The sequence below is a fragment of the Henckelia pumila genome, chromosome 4 (assembly GCF_033568475.1).
Source record: "Henckelia pumila isolate YLH828 chromosome 4, ASM3356847v2, whole genome shotgun sequence".
Classification (NCBI taxonomy): Eukaryota; Viridiplantae; Streptophyta; class Magnoliopsida; order Lamiales; family Gesneriaceae; genus Henckelia; species Henckelia pumila.
This window is the reverse complement of record NC_133123.1, coordinates 113233358-113249286: the sequence shown is the minus strand read 5'-3', so window position 1 is coordinate 113249286 and position 15929 is coordinate 113233358. Positions and strand designations below refer to the sequence as shown.

Below are 15929 nucleotides of genomic sequence, written 5' to 3'. Positions count from 1 at the left end.
GATATCAAGGCCAAATGCTATATGCAAGCCTCGATGTCTGATGAACTCCAGAGGCGATTTGAGGACACCGTGAATGCTGCTGACATTCACGTACAACTCAAGGAACTTTTTGGGGCTCAATCGAGAGCTGAAAGGTTCGCTACTGTAAAAGAGCTATTGACGTGTCGCATGCGTGAAGGGACTTCGGTCCGTGATCATGGGGTACGAGTGATTTGGCTCATACAGAAGTTGGTAACGCTTGATTTGGTGTTGGAGCATGAACTCAACGTGGACTTATTACTTCTCTCTCTTCCTTCTTCATTTGACGGATTTGTGGTGAATTTCAATATGAACAAGATAGAGGCCTCCCTTGAAGAGATGGTCAATATGCTTGTAACATATGAAGCCACTTTAAAGAAGGATAAACCGGTTCTCTTGTTGGGCTCCTCTTCCTCTGCTAAGAAGGGGCCAAGTACAAAGGGTAAGAAACGTTTTGCCCCACCCAAGAAAATCGGACCCAAGAAGAAGAACAAGACAAAGGCTTCAAACATGGAAAAGTCCAAGGATGTTTTCCATTACTGCAAGAAACCCGGTCATTGGAAACGTAACTGCAAGGAATATGTAGAGAAGTTGCGAACTGCGAAGGGTATGTTCTATATTGAAATAAATGTTTCACTTAATACTACTTCTTGGGTATTGGATACCGGATGTGGATCTCACATTTGCAATGATTTGCAGGTGATGACAAAAAGTCGCAAGCTTAGAATGGGTGAGACCCAGCTGAGGCTCGGAAATGGTTCTAGAGTTGAAGCCAAAGCTGTGGGAGACGTTTATTTAATTTTGCAGAACGATTTTAAGTTACTTTTGAGAGATGTTTTATTTGTTCCAGATTTGATTAAAAACATTATTTCTGTTTATATGCTTGATAGAGATGGTTTTTCTTGCAATTTTGTGAATGGGATTTGCAATATTTACAAGAATGAATGTTTGATTAGAAATGGAAAACTTGAAAACGATCTATATAACTTAAAATTAAAAGACGTTCCAATAAATTATGTTAATAAACCGGTAACAACAAACAAAAGGAAAATCGATAGTCAAAACCCGGCAAACCTTTGGCATGCTAGGCTAGGTCATATTTCCTCAAGGAGGATGAACAAGTTAGTGGGAATGGGCATGTTTGATATGTCTGATATTAACTCTCTACCTACTTGTGAGTCCTGCCTGAAAGGAAAAATGACTAAATCTTCTTTTAAGGGGAAACCTGAGCGTAGTAAAAATCTGTTGGATTTGATCCATTCAGATGTTTGTGGTCCATTTAGAATTGGTACTCAATTTGGCCACACCTACTTCATTACCTTTACTGATGATTATTCTAGGTATGGGTATTTATATTTAATGAAATATAAGTCTGAAGCATTTGAAAAGTTCAAAGAATTCAAGGCTGAAGTGGAAAACAAGCTAGGTAAAAGTATTAAAGCACTTCGATCGGATCGAGGTGGAGAATACTTAAGTACCGAGTTTTTGGACTATCTGAAAGAGAATGGGATTCTCTCTCAGTGGACTCCTCCTATGACACCACAGCTGAATGGTGTATCGGAGCGTCGTAATCGAACTTTGTTGTACATGGTTCGATCCATGATGAGCTTCACTGAGCTTCCACCTTCGTTTTGGGGTTACGCTCTTGAAACGGCGGTGTTGTTGTTGAACAACGTCCACACCAAAGCAGTGGACAAAACACCATACGAGTTATGGAATGGCAAAGCTCCTAAGTATTCGTACTTGAGGATTTGGGGATGTCCTGCTTACGTGAAACAGACAGTGGGAGATAAGTTGGATAGTCGATCCACCTTATGTTATTTTGTAGGGTATCCGAAGAATTCAATCGGATATTATTTCTATCATCCTGCTGAAATAAAGGTGTTTGTTTTAAGGAATGCCACCTTCTTGGAGAAGGAGTTCTTATTGGATAATAAAGGCGAGATGATGGAACTCGAAGAAATTCGAGAAGAACCCGAAATACAAAATAATGATCCTACACCTTAGGAACCAATGATGGACACGCCTATACCTAGAAGATCCGAGAGGACTTCTAGACCTCCTATTCGATATGGTCTTCTTCTTGAAGGGGATCAAGATGAACCCGACGTTGGATATGATCCAAGAAACTTCAAGGAAGCAATTTATGATGCGGATTCAAATTTATGGCTTGAATCTATGCAGTCGGAAATAGATTCGATGCATACAAACCAAGTTTGGTCTTTAGTAGATCCTCCCGATGGAATTGTTCCAATAGGGTGTAAATGGATCTACAAGAGAACGCTTGGGCCTGATGGTAAGGTATTGACCTACAAGGCACGATTGGTGGCGAAAGGTTATACTCAAAGACAAGAAGTTGACTATGATGAAACCTTTTCACCAGTCGGAATGTTCAAGTCCATAAGAATCCTTATTGCCATAGCTGCTTGGTATGACTATGAGATATGGCAAATGGATGTGAAGACTGCATTTCTTAATGGAAACATTAAGGAAGAGATCTATATGACGCAGCCTGAGGGATACACATCCATGGGAAGCGAGCATATGGTATGCAAGCTTCAGAGATCGATCTATGGTCTCAAACAAGCATCAAGAAGTTGGAACCAGAAATTTGATGAAACAATAAAGAATTTTGGTTTCATCAAGAACCCGGAGGAACCGTGCGTGTACAAGAAAGTAGTTAAGGATGCTGTGACATTCTTAGTACTTTATGTTGATGACATCCTACTCATTGGGAATGACGTAGGGATGTTGCAGTCAACAAAGATATGGTTATCAGGTAGATTCTCGATGAAGGATTTGGGTGAGGCATCCTATATTCTAGGGATACAGATCTATAGAGATAGATCTAAGAGAATGATAGGACTTACTCAAGCTACTTACATCGAAACCATATTGAAAAGGTTTTCAATGGATGGGTCCAAGAGAGGACATCTACCTATGTGTCATGGAGTTTCTCTATCCAAGTCTATGTGTCCCAAGACTGATGAAGAGATAGAGAAAATGACACATGTACCATATGCATCAGCCATAGGTAGTATCATGTATGGGATGATATCTACCAGACCGGATGTAGCATTTGCTCTGAGTGTCACGAGCAGATATCAAGCTAATCCCGGTCAAATGCATTGGAAAGCCGTGAAGGACATTCTTAAGTACTTACGAAGGACTAAGAATATGTTCATGGTATATGGAGGAAGAGAACTAAAATTGAAAGGCTATACCGACTCTAGCTTCCAAAGTGACGTGGATGACTCGAAGTCAACCTCTGGATTTGTGTTCATGCTCAATGGCGGTGCTATCTCTTGGAAGAGTTCCAAGCAGAACACCACAGCGGATTCCACCACTGAGGCAGAATACATTGCGGCATCAGCTGCTACTAAAGAGGCCGTTTGGATGAGGAATTTCGTCCAAGAGTTGGGCGTCATTCCTGAAGTTGTTGGTCCAGTCCCGGTGTACTATGACAACACGGGTGCCGTTGCTCAGGCAAAGGAACCAAGCTCTCATCAAAGATCCAAACACGTACTGAGGAAATACCACATCATCCGGGAGATCGTGGAAAGAGGAGACATCACTGTCGAGAGAGTGGCCTCTGCAGACAATATCGCTGATCCACTTAATAAGCCCTTGCCAGGACCATTATTTGACAAACATCGCGAAGCAATGGGTCTACGTAGTATGACTAGTTGGCTTTAGGGCAAGTGGGAGATTGAAAGAGTGGGTGCCCGGTGAGCCAACTTGTGGCTAAGGGCTTTGATGACTCTTTGTATAAACAATCTTTTGTTTAATATAATTTACACTTTTATTAATGGCAATGACTTTATCTTTCTTCATATTGTTATATTGTGATATACTATTGTTGTTTTGATAAGGACCTTGAATATATTATAGTGTATGTAAGATGTGGTAGTACATGGGGATGACTATCATGAAACACATCTTATAGTCACTGTATATTCTAAACAGTTCCTAGTCGATTGAGCCGTCCATTAATAGGGATAAGGATCGCTCGAGATTGAGACTAGCATTTTCGATGCCGAGTACCACGTTTCATTGGTATGGAACATAGAGATTTTCAAAGCATGCAAATGGATATTCATACGATGAATGATCGAACTACCCTATCCGGACTTTCCAAGTGGTTATCACTTATCGAGTGGATAAAGTCCGCGGTTTTGGTTGTACACCATTAGTCCTTACTACTTGAAACATCATTGAGACTCTATATGCTAGTACTGTACTTTGACTCGTTTACCGACTCCATTGGGGTCATCAGGTGTCGGGATTGGGTACAGTTACGACACATATAGGAGTCGATGCTTTGTTGTCAAGGATTCACCACATACTTGCTAGTGTGGATATCCTATGCAATCTGAGGAGATATTAGTGTGACGAATCTCTGGCCAGAGTACATGATGTGTTTTAAGAAATGGTTTCTTAGTAACACATGTGATGTCACTATTTGATCTTCAAGATGCATTGCATAGTTATCGAATCTAGAACGACTCTCGATTTACCAATGGTTGTTGATTCGATCGGGATATATGGATGAAGGGACCGTACTGTACGCTAACCAAAATCTATTGGTTCTTGCAGGAACTATCAGTGATACCTAGGGAATCATGGGGCGATGTTTCTAGGCGCTCTTACCATGATTCGATGGGCAAGTCGGAAATTGTTGTTCCGAGTCACAAGGAGTTGTGAGCCCACGGCTAGCTGTATCCCTGAACCATTGAGGGTCACACAAGTAATGGATTTTTAATCCCCGTTGAGATAGTTAAATTTAAAGAGTTAAATTTAATGAACAAAGAAGTGGGACTTCTTATTTAAGAGTAGAGGAGTAAGATTTCCTAAAATGACATAGGGATGGGCATTTTTGGAAACCACTGAATTCGGATTCAGAAAATTTATCTTGACTTTAAAAGATGCAGAAATGGTTTCTGTGCATATTGGTGAAATTGGTTTATCAATCTGAGTCATGATGAATTTTATATTAATTTCTGAACATGCGGGCTTTGCTTGTCAGGCTTGAACTTATGACTAATGGGCCCTAAGCTGTTAGCAGCCTACATTATAAATAAGTTATTGCAGTACAGAAATTACACAACAGAGGCTCACAATTTTCGAAAACCCTAATTGTCTTTATTAAAAGTGGCCGCCCCCTTTTTTCCCCTCTCTGCTCTGAAAATTCCAGCCTGTGAATTTTTAATTTGCAGTCTGGTTTAACGGATCAAATTCGTTAATTCTCTTCGTAGAAACTTCTGATAGATTTTCTAGTGCAATCTATCAGAGAGATTAAATTTCCGTTCGTGGACCTGATTGAAGAATTGTTCGTCCATCAGTTCCTAGGATATACAACAAGAGCAGAGTAATCTGTTGGTGTCCATAATCTCGATTCGAGATTGGAGGTAAAAATTTAATTGTTATTTAATTTTTACACGCACAATTTAATCGTAAAGTTTTGATACCTATTATGGAATCGTTCCATATAAAATTTTTAAACTTCCGCTGCACCGGGTATCAATCCTGATTGATCTGAACACCGTTCTCCAACAAATGCCCCGAAAGACCATCTCTAATTTAAAATTTGAGCGTCTCCATCTCTTTAACCGAGATACGCACTATAGGTATCGAGTGGAGCTTCGCGTGAGCAGGCTGAAGCTCCATTAACTCTCAGCCGATCGAAAGTTATGTCTGTTTGAAACTGCAGCTCCTGTTCCTCTGATCCGCAATTCGAGAGACAAAAAAATAAAGAATTCATTCACTGTTGGGTGTGATCATACCAGCACTAATGCATCGGATCCCATCAGAACTCCGAAGTTATGCGTGCTTGGGCAAGAGCAGTACTAGGATGGGTGACCACCTCGGTCGTTTTGCACCCCTTTTTCATTAATTTCTTTTTTTCTTTCTCGTACTTCTTGTTTTTTCGATTCCTCGCCGTCCTATTTCCGACTCTTTCAGTGCAATCCGCGGATAGAAAAGATGCAATAGACTTAATCACACGACGTGAACGTGCGATCTGGGTGACGCGGGCCGCTTCGATGGGTCCCAGCGTGCCCGACGGGAAAAACGCCCCAAAAACCATCTTCGGGTTGTAATTTGAGCATCTCCGTCTCTTAGACCGAGATACTTGCTGTAGGTATCGAGAGAAGTTTCGTGTGAGCAGGCTGAAGCTCCCGTAACTCTTAGCCGATCGAAATTTATGTCCGTTTCAAACTGTAGCTCCTGTTCCTCCGATCCGCAATTCGAGAGATAAAACAATAAAGAATTCATTCAATGTTGGGTGCGATCATACTAGCACTAATGCACCGGATCCTATCAAAACTTCGGAGTTAAGCGTGCTTGGGCCAAAGTAGTTCTAGGATGGGTTACCCCCTGGGAAGTTCTCGTGTTGCACCCCTTTTTTTATTAATTTCTTTTTTTCTCTGTCCCGAAAGACCATCTTTGTTTTGGAATTTGAGCGTCTCCGTCTCTTTAACCGAGATATGCACTATAGGTATCAAGTGGAGCTTCGCGTGAGCAGGCTGAAGCTCCAGTAACTCTCAGCCAATCGAAAGTTATGTCCGTTTGAAACTGCAGCTCCTGTTCCTCTGATCCGCAATTCAAGAGACAAAAAAATAAAAAATTCATTCACTGTTGGGTGCGATCATATCAGCACTAATGCACCGGATCCCATCAGAACTCCGAATTATTGCGTGCTTGGGCAAGAGCAGTACTAGGATGGGTGACCCCTTGGGAAGTCCTCGTGTTGCAACCCTTTTTTTATTAGTTTCTTTTTTTCTTACTCGTACATCTTGTTTTTCCGATCCCTCTCCGTCCTATTTTCGACTCTTTCAGCCCAATTTGCGGATAGAAAAGATGCAAGAGACTGAATCACACGACGTTAACGTGCGATCTGGGTGACGCGGGCCACTTCGTTGGGTCCCAGCACGCCCTACGGGAAAAATGCCCCCAAAGACCATCTTCGGGTTTGAATTTGAGCTTCTCCGTCTCTTAGACCGAGATACGCGCTGTAGGTATCAAGAAGAGCTTCGCGTGAGCAGGCTGAAGCTCCCATAACTCTCAGCAGATCGAAAGTTATGTCTGTTTGAAACTGCAGCTTCTGTTCCTCCAATCCGCAATTCGAGAGACAAAACAATAAAGAATTCATTGACTCTTGGGTGCGATTATACCAGCACTAATGCACCGGATCCCATCAGAACTCCGAAGTTAATCGCGCTTGGGCGAGAGCAGTACTAGGATAGGTGACCGCCTAGGAAGTCCTCGTGTTGCAACCCTTTTTCATTAATTTCTTTTTTTCTTACTCGTACTTTTAGTTCTTTTGATTCCTTGCCGTCCTATTTCCGATTCTTTTAGTCTAATCCGCGGATAGAAAAAATGCAATAGACTGAATCATATGATGTGAACGTGCGATCTGGGTGACGCTGGCCGCTTCGGTGGGTCCTAGCGTGCATACGGGAAAAATGCCCCGAAAGACCTTCTCCGTTTTGGAATTTGAGCGTCTCCATCTCTTTAACCGAGATACACACTATAGGTATCGAGTGGAGTTTTGCGTGAGCAGGCTAAAGCTCCAGTAACTCTCAGCCGATCGAAAGTTATGTCCGTTTGAAACTGCAGCTCCTTTTCCTCCGATCCGCAATTCGAGAGACAAAAAAATAAAGAATTCATTCACTGTTGGGTGCGATCATACCAGCACTAATGCACCGGATCCCATCAGAACTCCGAAGTTATGCGTGCTTGGGCAAGAGCAGTACTAGGATGGGTGACCCCCTAGGAAGTCCTCGTGTTGCAACCCTTTTTTTATTAGTTTCTTTTTTTCTTACTCGTACATCTTGTTCTTCCGATCCCTCTCCGTCCCATTTTCGACTCTTTCAGCCCAATTCGCGGATAGAAAAGATGCAATAGACTGAATCACATGACGTTAACGTGCAATCTGGGTGACGCGGGCCACTTCGTTGGGTCCCAGCACGCCCTACGGGAAAAATGCCCCCAAAGACCATCTTCGGGTTTGAATTTGAGCTGCTCCGTCTCTTAGACCGGGATACGCGCTGTAGGTATCAAGAAGAGCTTCGCGTGAGCAGGCTGAAGCTCCCGTAACTCTCAGCAGATCGAAAGTTATGTCCGTTTGAAACTGTAGCTTCTATTCCTCCAATCCGCAATTCGAGAGACAAAACAATAAAGAATTCATTGACTCTTGGGTGCGATCATACCAGCACTAATGCACCTGATCCCATCAGAACTCCGAAGTTAATCGCGCTTGGGTGAGAGCAGTACTAGGATAGGTGACCCCCTAGGAAGTCCTCGTGTTGCAACCCTTTTTCATTAATTTCTTTTTTTCTTACTCGTACTTTTAGTTCTTTCGATTCCTTGCCGTCCTATTTCCGACTCTTTTAGTCCAATTCACGGATAGAAAAGATGCAATAGACTGCATCATATGATGTGAACGTGCGATCTGGGTGACGCGGGCCACTTCGGTGGGTCCTAGCATGCATACGGGAAAAATGCCCCGAAAGACCTTCTCCGTTTTGGAATTTGAGCGTCTCCATCTCTTTAACTGAGATACGCACTATAGATATCGAGTGGAGCTTCACGAGAGCAGGCTAAAGCTCCAGTAACTCTCAGCCGATCGAAAGTTATGTGCGTTTGAAACTGCAGCTCCTGTTCCTCCGATCCGCAATTCGTGAGACAAAAAAATAAAGAATTCATTCACTGTTGGGTGCGATCATACCAGCACTAATGCACCGGATCCCATTAGAACTCCGAAGTTATGCGTTCTTGGGCAAGAACAGTACTAGGATGGGTGACCCCCTGGGAAGTCCTCGTGTTGTACCCCTTTTTTTATTAGTTTCTTTTTTTCTTACTCGTACATCTTGTTCTTCCGATTCCTCTCCGTCCTATTTCCGACTCTTTCAGTCCAATCCGCGGATAGAAAAGATGCAATAGACTGAATCACAGGACGTGAACGTGCGATCTGGGTGACGCGGGCCACTTCGGTGGGTCCTAGCGCGCCCTACGGGAAAAATGCCCCCAAAGACAATCTCCGGGTTTGAATTTGAGCTTCTCCGTCTCTTAGACCGAGATACGCGTTGTAGGTATCGAGAAGAGCTTCGCGTGAGCAAACCGAAGCTCCCGTAACTCTCAGCAGAACGAAAGTTATGTCCGTTTGAAACTGCAGCTCCTGTTCCTCCGATCCGCAATTCGAGAGACAAAACAATAAAGAATTCATTCACTGTTGGGTGCGATCATACCAGCCCTAATGCACCGGATCCCATCAGAACTCCGAATATAAGCGTGCTTGGGCGAGAGCAGTACTAGGATGGGTGACCTCCTCGGAAGTCTTCGTTTTGCACCCCTTTTTCATTAATTTCTTTTTTTCTTACTCGTACTTCTTGTTTTTCCGATTCCTCTCCGTCCTATTTCCGACTCTTTTAGTCCAATCCGCGGATAGAAAAGATGTAATAGACTTAATCACACGACGTGAACGTGCGATCTAAGGGACGCGGGCCGCTTTGGTGGGTCCCAGCGCGCCCTACGGGAAAAATGCCCCAAAAAACCATCTCTGGGTTGTAATTTGAGCTTCTCTGTCTCTTAGACCAAGATACTTGCTGTAGGTATCGAGAGGAGCTTTGCGTGAGCAGGCTGAAGCTCCCGTAACTCTTAGCCGATCAAAAGTTATGTCCGTTTGAAACTGCAGCTCCTGTTCCACCGATCCGCAATTCGAGAGACAAAACAATAAAGAATTCATTCACTGTTGGGTGCTATCATACCAGCACTAATGCACTAGGATGGGTGACCTCCTGGGAAGTCCTCGTGTTGCACCCCTTTTTTCATTAATTTCTTTTTTTCTTACTCGTACTTCTTGTTCTTTCGATTACTCGCCGTCCTATTTCCGACTCTTTTAGTCCAATCCGTGGATAAAAAAGATGCAATAGACTGAATCATACGATGTGAACGTGCGATCTGGGTAACGCGGGTCGCTTCGGTGGGTCCCAGCGCGCCATACGGGAAAAATGCCCCAAAAGACCATCTTATTTTTGGAATTTGAGCATCTCCATCTCTTTAACCGAGATACGCACTATAGTTATCTAGTGGAGCTTCGCGTGAGCAGGCTGAAGCTCCAGTAACTCTCAGCCAATCAAAAGTTATGTCCGTTTGAAATTGCAGCTCCTGTTCCTCCGATCCGCAATTCAAGAGACAAAAAAATAAAGAATTCATTCACTGTTGGGTGCGATCATAGCAGCACTAATGCACCGGATCCCATAAGAACTCCGAAGTTATGCGTGCTTGGGCAAGAGTAGTACTAGGATGGGTGACCCCCTGGGAAGTCCTCGTGTTGCACCCCTTTTTTTATTAGTTTCTTTTTATCTTACTCGTACATCTTGTTCTTCCGATTCCTCTCCGTCCTATTTCCGACGATTTCAGTCCAATCCGCGGATAGAAAATATGCAATAGACTGAATCACACGACGTGAACGTGCGATCTGGGTGACGCGGGCCACTTCGCTGGGTCCCAGCGCGCCCCACGGGAAAAATGCCCCCAAAGACCATCTCCGGGTTTAAATTTGAGCTTCTTCATCTCTTAGACCTAGATACGCGCAGTAGGTATCAAGAAGAGGTTCGCGTGAGCAGGCTGAAGCTCCCGTAACTCTCAGCAGATCGAAAGTATTGTCCGTTTGAAACTGCAGCTCCTGTTCCTCCGATCCGCAATTCGAGAGACAAAACATCAAAGAATTCATTCACTATTGAGTGAGATCATACCAGCACTAATGCACCGGATCCCATCAGAACTCCGAAGTTAAGCGTTCTTGGGCGAGAGCAGTACTAGGATTGGTGACCCCCTGGGAAGTCCTCGTGTTGCATTCCTTTTCTATTAATTTCTTTTTTTCTTACTCGTACTTCTTGTTTTTCCGATTCCTCGCCGTGCTATTTCCGAGTCTTTCAGTCTAATCCGCGGATAGAAAAGATGCAATTAGACTTAATCACACGACGTGAACGTGCGATCTGGGTGACGCGGGCTGCTTCGGTGGGTCCCAGCGTGCCTACGGGAAAAACGCCCCAAAAGACCATCTTCGGGTTGTAATTTGAGCAACTCCGTCTCTTAGACCGAGATACTTGCTGTTGGTATCGAGAGGAGCTTTGCATGAGCAGGCTGAAGCTCCCGTAACTCTTAGCCGATTGAAAGTTATGTTTGTTTGAAACTACAGCTCCTGTTCCTCCGATCCGCAATTCGAGAGACAAAACAATAAAGAATTCATTGACTGTTGGATGCGATAATACCAGCACTAATGCACCGGATCCCATCAGAACTCCGAAGTTAATCACGCTTGGATGAAAGTAGTACTAGGATAGGTGACCCCCTAGGAAGTCCTCGTGTTGCAACCCTTTTTCATTAATTTCTTTTTTTCTTACTCGTACTTCTTGTTTTTCCGATTCCTCACCGTCCTATTTCCGACTCTTTCTGTCCAATCCGCGGATAGAAAAGATGCAATAGACTTAATCACACGATGTGAACGTGCGATTTGGGTGACGCGGGCCGCTTCAGTGGGTTCCAGCGCGCCCTACGGGAAAAACGCCCCGAAAAACCATCTTCGGGTTGTAATTTGAGTGTCTTCGTCTCTTAGACCGAGATACTTGTTGTAGGTATCGAGAGGAGCTTCGCGTGAGCAGACTGAAGCTCCCGTAACTCTTAGCTGATCGAAAGTTATGTCCGTTTGAAACTGCAGCTCCTTTTCCTCTGATCCGCAATTCGAGAGACAAAACAATAAAGAATTCATTCATTGTTGGGCGCGATCGTACTTGCACTAATGCACTGGATCCCATCAGAACTCTAAAGTTAAGCGTGCTTGGGTGAGAGCAGTACTAGGATGGGTGACCTCCTGGGAATTCCTCGTGTTGTTCTTTTTTCATTAATTTCTTTTTTTCTTACTCGTACTTCTTGTTCTTTCGATTCCTCGCCGCCCTATTTCCAACTCTTTCAGTCCAATCCGCGGATAAAAAAAAAAGCAATAGACTGAATCATACGATGTGAACATGCGATCTGGGTGACGCGGGCCGCTTAAGTGGGTGCCAGCGCGACATACGGGAAAAATGACCCGAAAGACCATCTCCGTTTTGGAATTTGAGCGTCTCTGTCTCTTTAACCGATATACGCACTATAGGTATCGTGTGGAGCTTCGCGTGAGCAAGCTGAAGCTCCAGTAACTCTCAGCCGATCAAAAGTTATGTCTGTTTGAAACTTCAGCTCATGTTCCTTTGATCCGCAATTCGAGAGACAAAAAAATGAAGAATTCATTCACTGTTGGGTGCGATCATATCCGCACTAATGCACCGGATCTCATCAGAACTCCGAAGTTATGCGTGCTTGGGCAAGAGCAGTACTAGGATGGTTGACCCCCTGGGAAGTCCTCGTGTTGCACCCTTTTTTTTATTAGTTTCTTTTTTTATTACTCGTACATCTTGTTCTTCCGATTCCTCTCCGTCCTATTTCCGAATCTTTCAGTCCAATCCGCGGATAGAAAATATGCAATAGACCGAATCACACGACGTGAACGTGCGATCTGGGTGATGCAGGCCACTTCGGTGGGTCCCAGCATGCCCTACGAGAAAAATTCCCCCAAAGACCATCTCCGGGTTTGAATTTGAGCTTCTCCATTTTAAGACCGAGATATGCGCTGTAGATATCGAGAAGAGCTTCGCGTGAGCAGGCTGAAGCTCCCGTAACTCTCAACAGATCAAAATTTATGACCGTTTGAAACTGCAGCTCCTGTTCCTTCGATCCGCAATTCGAGAGAAAAAACAATAAAGAATTCATTCACTGTTTGGTGTGATCATACCAACACTAATGCAGCGGATCCCATCAGAAATCCGAAGTTAAGCGCTCTTGGGCGAGAGCAGTACTAGGATGTGATTAAGAATTCTTACTCGTACTTCTTGTTTTTCCGATTCCTCGCCATACTATTTCCGTCTCTTTCAGTCCAATATGCGGATAGAAAATATGCAATAGACTTAATCACACGACATGAACGTGCGATCTGGGTGATGCGGGCAGCTTTGGTAGGTCCTAGCGCGCCCTACGGGAAAAACGCCCCGAAAGACCATCTCCGGGTTGTAATTTGAGCGTCTCCGTTTCTAAGACCGAGATACTTGCTCTAGGTATCGAGAGGAGCTTCGCGTGAGCAGGCTGAAGCTCACGTAACTCTTAGCCAATCGAAAGTTATGTCCTTTTGAAACTGCAGCTCCTGTTCCTCCGATCCGCAATTCGAGAGAAAAACAATAAAGAATTCATTCACTGTTTGGTGAGATCATTCCAGCACTAAAGCACCGGATCCCATCAGAACTTCGAAGTTAAGCATGCTTGGGCGAGAGCAGTACTAGGATGGGTGACCCCCTGGGAAGTCCTCCTGTTGCACCCCTTTTTTCATTAATTTCATTTTTTCTTACTCGTACTTCTAATTCTTTCGATTCCTCGCCGTCCTATTTCTGACTCTTTTAGTCTAATCCGCGGATAAAAAAGATGCAATAGACTGAATCATATGATGTGAACGTGCGATCAGGGTAACGCGGACAGCTACGGTGGGTCCTAGCGCGCATACGGGAAAAATTTTCCGAAAGACCTTCTCCTTTTTGGAATTTTAGCGTCTCCGTCTCTTTAACCGAGTTACGCACTATAGGTATCGAGTGGAGCTTCGTGTGAGCAGGCTAAAGCTCCAGTAACTCTCAGCCGATCGAAAGTTATGTCCATTTGAAACTGCAGCTCCTGTTCCTCCGATCCGCAATTCGAGAGACAAAAAAAATAAAGAATTCATTCACTGTTGGGTGCGATCATACCAGCACTAATGCACCGGATCCCATAAGAACTCCGAAGTTATGCATGCTTGGGCAAGAACAGTACTAGGATGGGTGACCCCCTGGGAAGTCCTCGTGTTGCACCCCTTTTTTTATTAGTTTCTTTTTTTCTTACTCGTACATCTTGTTCTTCCGATTCCTCTCCGTCCTATTTCCAACAGTTTCAGTCCAATCCGCGGATAGAAAAGATGCAATAGACTGAATCACATGACATGAACGTGCGATCTGGGTGACACGGGCCACTTTGGTGGGTCCCAACACGCCCTACGAAAAAAAGGCCCCCAAAGACAATCTCCGGGTTTGAATTTGAGCTTCTACGTCTCTTAGACCGAGATACGCGCTGTAGGTATCGAGAAGAGCTTCGTGTGAGCAAGCTGAAGCTCCCGTAACTCTCAGCAGAACGAAAGTTATGTCCGTTTGAAACTGCAGCTCCTGTTCCTCCGATCCAAAATTCGAGAGACAAAATAATAAAGAATTCATTCACTGTTGGGTGCGATCATACCTTCTCTAATGCACCGAATCCCATCAGAATTCTGAAGTTAAGCGTGCTTGGGCGAGATTAGTACTAGGATGGGTGACCCCCTGTGAAGTCCTCGTGTTGCACCCCTTTTTTCATTAATTTCTTTTTTTCTTACTCGTACTTCTAATTCTTTCGATTCCTCGCCGTCCTATTTTCGACTCTTTCAGTCCAATCCGCGGATAGAAAATATGCAATAGACTGAATCATATGATGTGAACGTGCGATCTGGGTGACGCGGGCCGCTTCAGTGGGTCCCAGCGCGACATACGGGAAAAATGCCCCGAAAGACCATCTCCATTTTGGAATTTGAGCGTCTCCGTCTCTTTAACCGAGATACGCACTATAGGTATCGAGTGGAGCTTCGCGTGAGTAGGCTGAAGCTCCAGTAACTCTCAGCCGATCGAAAGTTATGTCCGTTTGAAACTGCAGCTCCTGTTCCTCCGATCCGCAATTCAAGAGACAAAAAAATAAAGAATTCATTCACTTTTGGGTGCGATCATAGTAGCACTAATGCACCGGATCCTATCAGAACTCCGAAGTTATGCGTGATTGGGTAAGAGCAGTACTAGGATGGGTGACCCACTGGGAAGTCCTCGTGTTGCACCCCTTTTTTTTTAGTTTCTTTTTTTCTTACTCGTACATCTTGTTCTTCCGAATTCTCTCCGTCCTATTTCCGACTCTTTTAGTCCAATCCGCGAATAGAAAAGATGCAATAGACTGAATCACACGACGTGAACGTGTGATTTGGGTGATGCGGGCCACTTCGGTGGGTCCCAGTGCGCCCTACGGGAAAAATGCCCTTAAAGACCATCTCCGGGTTTGAATTTGAGCTTCTCCGTCTCTTAGATCGAGATACGCGCTGTGGGTATCGAGAAGAGCTTCACGTGAGCAGGCTGAAGCTCCCGTAACTCTCAGCAGATCGAAAGTTATGTCTCTTTGAAACTGCAGCTCCTGTTCCTCCGATACGCAATTCAAGAGACAAAACAATAAAGAATTCATTCACTGTTGGGTGCGATTTTACCAGCACTAATGCACCGGATCCCATCAGAACTTCGAAGTTAAGCGTGCTTGGGCGAGAGCAATACTAGGATGGGTGACCCCCTGGAAAGTCCTCGTGTTGCACCCCTTTTTCATTAATTTTTTTTTCTTACTCGTACTTCTTGTTTTTCCGATTCCTCGCCGTCCTATTTCCGACTCTTTCAGTCCAATCCGCGGATAGAAAAGATGCAATTAGACTTAATCACACGACGTGAACGTATAGCGCACAGAATTTTCTTAGGTGATTTCGCATGCATAACTAGGAAATAATTAAATTAAAATTTAGAAAATGGGTTAAATGACTTTATGTGGATTACGTGAATTTATTTGTATGATTTAAATATTATTTATAGCATTTAACCCGCATTTATGTTATTTATGAAATTTTTAGAAATAAAGTTTTTCGATCGCGTAGTCGGGACCGTAGACGGACGAGATATATGGATTTTATTCTAAATATTTTTGAGATAATTTTAAGAGCCTTAAAATATTATTTTAAGGTATTATTT

The 15929-nt window shown here is 43.9% G+C and overlaps 13 non-coding genes and 5 pseudogenes across 13 annotated transcripts; all 18 read left to right on the top strand.

Moving 5' to 3' along the window:
- The first annotated feature begins 5787 nt into the window (after positions 1 to 5787).
- LOC140869799 (5S ribosomal RNA) lies at positions 5788 to 5905 on the top strand (annotated as a pseudogene).
- Positions 5906 to 6299: 394 nt separating this feature from the next.
- Positions 6300 to 6418, top strand: LOC140869570 (5S ribosomal RNA; annotated as a pseudogene).
- Positions 6419 to 6656: 238 nt separating this feature from the next.
- Positions 6657 to 6775, top strand: LOC140869422 (5S ribosomal RNA; annotated as a pseudogene).
- Positions 6776 to 7176: 401 nt separating this feature from the next.
- On the top strand, positions 7177 to 7295 carry LOC140868542 (5S ribosomal RNA). The gene has a single exon (XR_012145955.1). It is a non-coding gene; the product is annotated as a 5S ribosomal RNA (ribosomal RNA).
- A 399-nt stretch (positions 7296 to 7694) lies between these two features.
- Positions 7695 to 7813, top strand: LOC140868056 (5S ribosomal RNA). The gene has a single exon (XR_012145491.1). It is a non-coding gene; the product is annotated as a 5S ribosomal RNA (ribosomal RNA).
- A 401-nt stretch (positions 7814 to 8214) lies between these two features.
- On the top strand, positions 8215 to 8333 carry LOC140869179 (5S ribosomal RNA). The gene has a single exon (XR_012146567.1). It is a non-coding gene; the product is annotated as a 5S ribosomal RNA (ribosomal RNA).
- A 399-nt stretch (positions 8334 to 8732) lies between these two features.
- On the top strand, positions 8733 to 8851 carry LOC140868613 (5S ribosomal RNA). The gene has a single exon (XR_012146021.1). It is a non-coding gene; the product is annotated as a 5S ribosomal RNA (ribosomal RNA).
- Positions 8852 to 9252: 401 nt separating this feature from the next.
- LOC140868866 (5S ribosomal RNA) lies at positions 9253 to 9371 on the top strand. The gene has a single exon (XR_012146265.1). It is a non-coding gene; the product is annotated as a 5S ribosomal RNA (ribosomal RNA).
- Positions 9372 to 10241: 870 nt separating this feature from the next.
- On the top strand, positions 10242 to 10360 carry LOC140868064 (5S ribosomal RNA). Its single transcript, XR_012145499.1, has one exon. It is a non-coding gene; the product is annotated as a 5S ribosomal RNA (ribosomal RNA).
- Positions 10361 to 10761: 401 nt separating this feature from the next.
- On the top strand, positions 10762 to 10880 carry LOC140868463 (5S ribosomal RNA). Its single transcript, XR_012145880.1, has one exon. It is a non-coding gene; the product is annotated as a 5S ribosomal RNA (ribosomal RNA).
- A 400-nt stretch (positions 10881 to 11280) lies between these two features.
- On the top strand, positions 11281 to 11399 carry LOC140869501 (5S ribosomal RNA; annotated as a pseudogene).
- Positions 11400 to 11799: 400 nt separating this feature from the next.
- Positions 11800 to 11918, top strand: LOC140869147 (5S ribosomal RNA). The gene has a single exon (XR_012146536.1). It is a non-coding gene; the product is annotated as a 5S ribosomal RNA (ribosomal RNA).
- A 399-nt stretch (positions 11919 to 12317) lies between these two features.
- On the top strand, positions 12318 to 12436 carry LOC140868637 (5S ribosomal RNA). Its single transcript, XR_012146044.1, has one exon. It is a non-coding gene; the product is annotated as a 5S ribosomal RNA (ribosomal RNA).
- Positions 12437 to 13310: 874 nt separating this feature from the next.
- LOC140869105 (5S ribosomal RNA) lies at positions 13311 to 13429 on the top strand. Its single transcript, XR_012146495.1, has one exon. It is a non-coding gene; the product is annotated as a 5S ribosomal RNA (ribosomal RNA).
- A 401-nt stretch (positions 13430 to 13830) lies between these two features.
- LOC140868271 (5S ribosomal RNA) lies at positions 13831 to 13949 on the top strand. Its single transcript, XR_012145696.1, has one exon. It is a non-coding gene; the product is annotated as a 5S ribosomal RNA (ribosomal RNA).
- Positions 13950 to 14350: 401 nt separating this feature from the next.
- LOC140868997 (5S ribosomal RNA) lies at positions 14351 to 14469 on the top strand. The gene has a single exon (XR_012146391.1). It is a non-coding gene; the product is annotated as a 5S ribosomal RNA (ribosomal RNA).
- A 401-nt stretch (positions 14470 to 14870) lies between these two features.
- On the top strand, positions 14871 to 14989 carry LOC140869605 (5S ribosomal RNA; annotated as a pseudogene).
- A 400-nt stretch (positions 14990 to 15389) lies between these two features.
- LOC140868304 (5S ribosomal RNA) lies at positions 15390 to 15508 on the top strand. Its single transcript, XR_012145728.1, has one exon. It is a non-coding gene; the product is annotated as a 5S ribosomal RNA (ribosomal RNA).
- Positions 15509 to 15929: the final 421 nt, after the last annotated feature.